Source organism: Zingiber officinale, chromosome 6B (genome assembly GCF_018446385.1).
Source record: "Zingiber officinale cultivar Zhangliang chromosome 6B, Zo_v1.1, whole genome shotgun sequence".
Taxonomy (NCBI): domain Eukaryota; kingdom Viridiplantae; phylum Streptophyta; class Magnoliopsida; order Zingiberales; family Zingiberaceae; genus Zingiber; species Zingiber officinale.
The window spans coordinates 69,992,098-69,999,722 of record NC_055996.1 but is presented as its reverse complement, the minus strand read 5'-3'; positions in this window follow the sequence as shown (position 1 = coordinate 69,999,722).

Here is a 7,625-nt window from a genome sequence, read left to right as displayed (position 1 = left end):
TGTGAATACCGAAGCTCCAAACCACATGTACAAGCCCAAGAAAGCTCTTTATGGGATTAAACAAGCACCTCGAGCTTGGTACGAAAGGTTGTCAACTTACTTACTAGAAAAGGGTTTTGTAAGAGGTCAAATAGACCCAACACTATTTCTGCGTAGAGATGGTGAAAACATATTTGTAGCCCAGGTGCATGTCGATGACATAATTTGTGGCTCAAATAACAAGGGCTATTTGAATGAATTTATCATTCACATGGAAAGTGAGTTTGAGATGAGTCTGGTGGGAGAATTGACATTCTTCCTTGGACTTGAAATCAAACAAACTCGAGATGGCATTTATGTCCATCAAACGAAATACACTCAAGAGATGCTCAAGAAATTCAAAATGAGTGACTCTAAGGAAGTATCCACTCCAATGGCGACAAACACTCGCCTTGACAATGATGAGAATGGAAAACCAGTTGATCTAACGCAATATAGAAGCATGATCGGTAGTCTTCTATATCTCACGGCTAGTCGACCTGACATACTTTTTGTTGTGGGCATGTGCGCTAGATATCAAGTCTGTGCCAAAGAATCTCATTTAATTGCAGTTAAGAGAATTCTGAGATACCTTAAGGGCATAATTCGAGTAGGTCTATGGTACCCTCGTATAGAGTCTTTTGACTTGATAGGTTATACCGACTCCGATTATGCTGGGTGCAAATTGGATCGGAAAAGCACTAGTGGAGGTTGCCAATTTTTAGGTTCATCATTGGTTAGTTGGTCAAGTCGGAAGCAACATTGCGTTGCTCTCTCCACGACCGAAGCTGAATACATTGCAATGGGAGAGAGTGTATCACAATTGTTGTGGATGATACACACCCTAGAAGATTATGGGTTTTCGTATAAGGGAGTGCAAGTGTTGTGTGACAACATCAGCACAATAAACCTAACGAAAAATCCAGTCCATCATTCAAGGGTCAAACACATTGAAGTGCGTCATCACTTCATTAGAGATCACGTAGCTAGGGGAGACATTGCACTCACATATGTTGAGTCAAAGTCAAACCTAGCCGATATTTTCACCAAACCTCTTCCGGAAAATGAATTTAGTCATTTGAGAAGAGAATTGGGAATGTGTTTAGCTCAATAGGCCATTAGGACCCCATCATGATCAATAAGGACAATTAAAATAACAAGAGAAATAGGGAAATTAATTTGGGCAACTTGGGCACATCTCACACAAACTATAAGGTTTAACAAATTGTTTTTGTTTGCTAGAAATGGGGTGAGATGCTAGGATCAGCCGAATTATTCAAAATGTATCATGCATCCCTTGAATAATTAGGTTGAAGAGACATAAATTGAGTATGGGGAAGACCATTACATAATTCATGTGTATTTGGTTCCTAGATCTTACTCATATATTCCAACCAAGGAAACTTGGTTGGACCTTTACCTAGAAATTATGTAACTTTGGTTGATGGACTGTTTGATACATTTGAACGATGCTTTTCATGATTTTGATTGATACTAGGACAAGTCCTTGAAAGAATGATAGCAAGTTGGTTATATTTTGACAAACTTGAAACTGAACATAACAAAGGTCGAAATTTCAGTTTTCAGGCCTTAAGTTGTCTATTTTCTAAATGTCTATAACTTTAGGGCTATAAACAAGTTCAGACCATAATTTTTAGGTAATAGTTATGCTTGTAGATCCTCCAGGTTCTAGGTTCTGAACTTGGAAGTTTTCCTAGAGAAACTTCCACGAATTATCGAACATCTCTACGAATTTCAGTTACTAAAATTACTGGAGAGATTTAAGTATCAGGCACTGATCGGTCTACGGACCGATCTCACCACCCTTCTGTGTGTAATCTGATCGGTCCAGGGACCGGTCAGGTTCGTTTTAGTACGCTAGGAAGAGTTACCTGATCGGTCCGGGGACCGATCAGGTCAGCCTGGCACGCAGAGCCCGCTACTGATCATCTTCTGATCGGTCTACAGACCGATTAGGAAGTTCCCTGATCGGTCCAGGGACCGATCAGCGACTACTGATCGTCACCTGATCGGTCTATAGACCGATCAGGAGGTTCCCGGATCAGTCCAGGGACCGATCAGGAGGCTCCTGATGTCTCCTGATCGGATAGCCGTCCGATCATTTCAACACCTGTACACCCATCATCTCCCTTAAAACTTCCCGATCCTTTCTTTTCCCCTTTCACGCGGAAGCCCTAGCCGACTCTTCCCTACACCTCACTTCTTCTCCTCTCTTTGCAAGCCAGAACCCTAGCCAAAGCCCTAGTCAAAAGATACTTCAATGGCACCAAGGTAACACCATACTTCTCTAGAACTTGGCATTTCGGTTTCATTTCTCACCATTTCTGTGCTTTTTGTTTCGGGTGTTGGTGGCTCCGGTGCTCACTTACTTGCCCCATTGTATCACATTGTTAACCCTTAGGAAGAAACAAGTGGGTGAGGGGACCTCTAAGTCACCTGAGAAGTCTAAGTCTAAGGCTCCTTCTCGACCTCAACCATCTGTCTCCGGGAGATTTCCAAACCACCAGTTTGAGGAAGCCTTTAGACAAAGAACCTTTAAATTACTCCCTTGTAGGTCTGTGGATAGAAAATTCATGGAAGAATTTTGTCCAACTGTGTCAGAAATCATTGCCTACTACAAACTTGATACACTTGTCTATTTAGAACGAGATATCAATTATGACTTAGTATCGGAGTTTTATAACAATCTTCATCAAACTAATGATGTAAGTTATAAAACAAAAGTTGCTAAGCGGACTCTTGATTTCAGTTTCTCAGCCTTCTTTGACTATCTAGGTTGCCGAAGGTGTTCCGGAGATGTCTTTTCGATATATCCTGACTTACCAGACCCCTTACCTTCACCTTTTGATGTCACATCTGACTCTATTTATGAGTATTTCTTCAGACATCCTAGACCAGGTGGGCTAGATGAATTAGATGTTGATTTTCCTACTTTTGCGAGATTATCTGCCCACGATTACATCCTCTTTAAGATTGTCACAAACTACCTTCTGCCAATCATATCTAAACCCTTGTCTGAAATCCGACCATATCATTGTCTGATGCTTTATGGATTGCGTCGGCGTCTCGACTTTGACATCATGTCCAACATCTACTCTTCGATCATTTCCTATAGTGAGCCAAACGGCTTCACTGTTTATATGCCTTATGGGCATATCATTATAGATTGGCTCGAGACCCTTCAGGTTGATGTCTCCAAGGGTAGAATAGTCAAGATGGTCAAGCAGGACTGCAGACTTGGGAAATGGGCATTTTCCAAGTCTGGCATCATAGGACAGGATGGGGACGTTCGGTGGAAGGATGGGAGAGCTCTAGGTGAGTTACCACGGGGACCTCCACGACAGGTTGCTGCTACGCCTGTTGCTGCTCCTCCTGCTGCTGCTGCTGACGATGGAGAGGCAGATCCTGATCTGCGCTGGCAGATCGCCGAGCTGGAGAGTCGCATTGATCGGCACGATGAGCTGCTGGTTGCTGAGCTCCACGGGCTGCGCGTTCGGATTGACCAGCGCTACGATGATCTACGCAGTCAGCAGTTGGCGACACATCAGGCGATTATGGGATGGATGGCCAGATACCCACCTCCGCAGGATTTCCCGGGCTATCCATCCTCGAGCAGCGGCATGCCACCTCAGGGACCCACTCCTCCAGCTGACGATGCTGATGCTCTTCATGATGATGAGGATGCTTGATACACATTGTTCTATGTTGTCATTTTGACTATCTATGTTTTGGATGTTGTTTGTTGGATATTTATGTCTGACCTGGATACTTGCTGCTTTCATCTATTTATGCTGTTCATTTTCTTGTCTTTCTTTTTGTTTCACTTCTTATTGGCTTTTAATATGCTGTTCATATGCCATGTCTTGTATGTCTCATATTTCTTTATCACTGTCTTATAATACACTTAGAGGGTATTCTAGGTGAATTAAGAAAAAGACAGTATGAGTTAAGGGGGAGTCCTTTAACGTTTTCTTACCTAATTCGCGCCTTTTCGGTGTTTGATAAAGGGGGAGAAGGTAACTAAGTTTAGAGATAAATGAAAGTTTGTCTTAGGGGGAGGATTTTGATTCCCCTATCCTTACATGGTGTTATATCTGTCTTAGGGGGAGGATCTTGATTCCCCTAAAATTAGGAAAATATGAACAATTCTGATCTAAACTTAAATCGTGTTGTCAAACAACAAAAAAGGGGAGATTGTTGATACAGTCTGACCTGGTTGTTGTTTTGATGTTGACACGGATTTAAGTTTGTATCAGATATTAATTAGACTCAGACTGATTAATGATCAAGGTTGATCATGTGGAGAGGAAAAGTCCAAGTACAGATACTTGGCTCGCGAAGTCGGAGAGGGCTCGGCAGCTCGTTCTCCGGACTAGGTCAGAGAGGGCTCGGTAGCTCGTTCTCTGGACCGGACGAAGTCGGAGAGAGCTCGGCAGCTCGTTCTCCGGACTATGTCAGAGAGGGCTCGGTAGCTCGTTCTCTGGACCGGATAAAGTCGGAGAGGGCTTGGCAGCTCGTTCTCCGGACTAGGTCAGAGAGGGCTCGGTAGCTCGTTCTCTAGACCGGACGAAGTCGGAGAGGGCTCGGCAGCTCGTTCTCCGGACTTGGTCAGAGGGCTGTAGCTTGTTCTCCGGACGGACGGAGTCGAGAGAGCTCGGCTCATTCTCCTGACTAGGCCGAGAGGGCTCTGTGAGCTCGCTCTGGACCGGACGAAGTCGGAGAGGGCTCGACAGCTCGTTCTCCGGACTAGGTCAGAGAGGGCTCGGTAGCTCGTTCTCTGAACCAGACGAAGTCGGAAAGGGCTCGGCAGCTCGTTCTCCGGACTAGGTCAGAGAGGGCTCGGTAGCTCGTTCTCTGGACCGGACGAAGTCGGATAGGGCTCGGCAGCTCGTTCTCCGGACTAGGTCAGAGAGGGCTCGTTAGCTCGTTCTATGGACCAGGAAGACGTTAGGGTTTAGGGTTGGGAGGCTCTAAAACTAACACAGGGATATTAGATCGGTCTGTTGACCGATCCAGTGATACTTCGGTTGACTGGATCGGTCGACAGACCGATCCAGTCATACCTTAAGTGAACTGATCGGTCTCGTGACCGATCAGTAACCACACAGAAACAATCTGTGGACTATCTGATCGATCTGGTGACCGATCAGAAGCAATCTGTGGGCTATCAGATCGGGACCTGGACCGATCAGAAGGATGCGATGGGATTCAAAGAGATAGGGGGGATCGGTCCATAGACCAATCAGAATTATCCCAGACCGATTAGGGTGTGTCCTGATCGGTCCGGAAGGCTATGGATCGGTCTGTAGACCGATCCACAACATGTCGTTTGTTTCTGCTGTTTCTCTGCGATTTCTGATTCACCTAACAAAATCATCTACTGTGAGATTTTTGAGTTGCAGGTGACGTTCCAATATTTAATTTCAAATTAAGCTACACCAGAAGAATAAGAACAAGTGCCCTTTCTACTGTGTTTCACTGCAAGTGGTGCAATTGGAGCGTCAACGTTCACTGGCTGCGATCAGTTAGCAAAACTTGACTCTTGCTCATTGGTTCGAGCTCAGAGACACCAGTGAAGACCATGGATGGTATTGGTGTGAGTTCAGAGAACCAGATGAGGAGGAAGAGTGATTGGCGACGCCTGAGTTGGTTGCAGTGATTCGATACAGGTGACAGTGATTCGGGACAGTGAAAAAGCAGAATAAGAAGAAGGAAGAAGAGAGGTTTGCTAAGGTTCTGGAAAAACTCTCTGTCGATCAAGCAAGAGGCTGTGTTGCTGAGCTCTTGGCTGAAGCTTCCTTCTGTCTTTGCATTTTGCTTCATGGCTGTAAGTTCATTTGTTCAATCCTTTAGCCACTGAACTATGTAAGTCATTGTGCTTTATTTTCAAATCTATTCTGTGACTTTTGTGGAGAGGTTACTCCACCGAGAAGGAGAAATACTTAGCCGGAATTTGTCCGGGGTGTGATCTACCGAAAGATCAAGGGATCGTCCACCTTACGGACACGCCGAGGAGTAGGGGCAAGTTATCCCCGAACCTCTTACATCGTTTTGTTAGTGGTGGTTGTTTTCCTTCCTTGCATCAGTTTTCTTTTTGTTTATTTCCGCTGTGCTAACAAAGTTGTGTGAGAAAATTGATTGAGTTTTAAAGGAGGCTATTCACACCCCCCTCTCTAGCCATCCGAAGGTCCTAACAACAAGAAACATAAATGTCATAAACATTAGCTTCATAATATGATACATTATATAACAATGAAATTACAAGAATATCCAGGTTGAAAGAATGTTAATGGAACATAAAATATCAAGCATATTAGGATGAAAAAAATAGGAGTACCCATAAAAGCTTTCACAAAGTTGCATAGAAAATATATGAAACATCATGACAATGAAAGTCATTCCATATCAAATACTTCATTTTCCTAATTGTTAAACATTTGGAGTACTAAATTATTCCTAAATACAGTTCACTGATCAGTTGGAGTAATTGTCTATATGTACTCTGTTTTAGTCTCGCGATCACTGTCATCATCTTCACTTTGTTTGCCTTCATTAGGGATATACTCTTGAGGATCATGACTCATGAATTTACGGATCAAGTTATGAAGCAAACAACAAGAAATAATAATATGAACTTAGGTTTGCATTGGAAAAATGAAGGGGAAGTTGAGATTTTTCAACGACCCTTTAACAATCCAAAACACTTCTTAGTAACATTTTTAGCTCTAAAGTACTTTATGTTAAAATATTTTTCAACGTAACTATCTCAGGACAACCATCTTCCCATACATTGAGGTGATACTTATGCCCATGATAAGGTGCCAGAAATCCATTTAAGTTGTAATATCCAACATCGACCAAATAATAACAGTCTAAATCAAGGGCACTTGTTAAATTAATAAATATAAGTTTTCTAGAAATTTGAAACTCTGTCATAATTCTAACTTCAAAGTAAAAAAGTATTTGTTATTTATCTTGAGGGACTTTAAGACAGATGGTCTACTGATGGAATCACGAAGTATACCTGACCATCATGAGCAGAACCTTCCCACCTAGGCAACACATATATGAATTGCATTTATGGGTAACATACTCCCAATATATTTGTTGCAATCCCTCCCTTTCTTGTGCAATAATATTATTTTTCTTCTTTGGGAAGTGTCACTTGGATAAAAGTACCATCAATTTTTAATTATAATAATTAGAGGTAATTATTAGAATTATAGATTGAAATAAAAAAAAATACAATTAACCTAAAGAATTATAGGTGATTATAAAATACTTACCTTAAATAGTTTCCACCTATCTTCTTCGTAGTTATCGTGTACTGGTTCATGTTTCTTGAGCAATATGTTGTGCATTTGTAAAATTGCTCGAAAACATAGATTGAAATGACGACTCACTGTCTCTCGACTTCCTTTTAAAAAAAAGTCTCATCGTTCAATTTTTTTATGATGTGCCAACACATAGATCTAGGTCCAGGTTGGCCGACTAGAGTGGGTGAATAGCCTGCAAATCAAAATTAACAATTCTCTTGCTATCGGCTTAGTAAGGACACATAAATTAGCTGATAATAAAACACATAA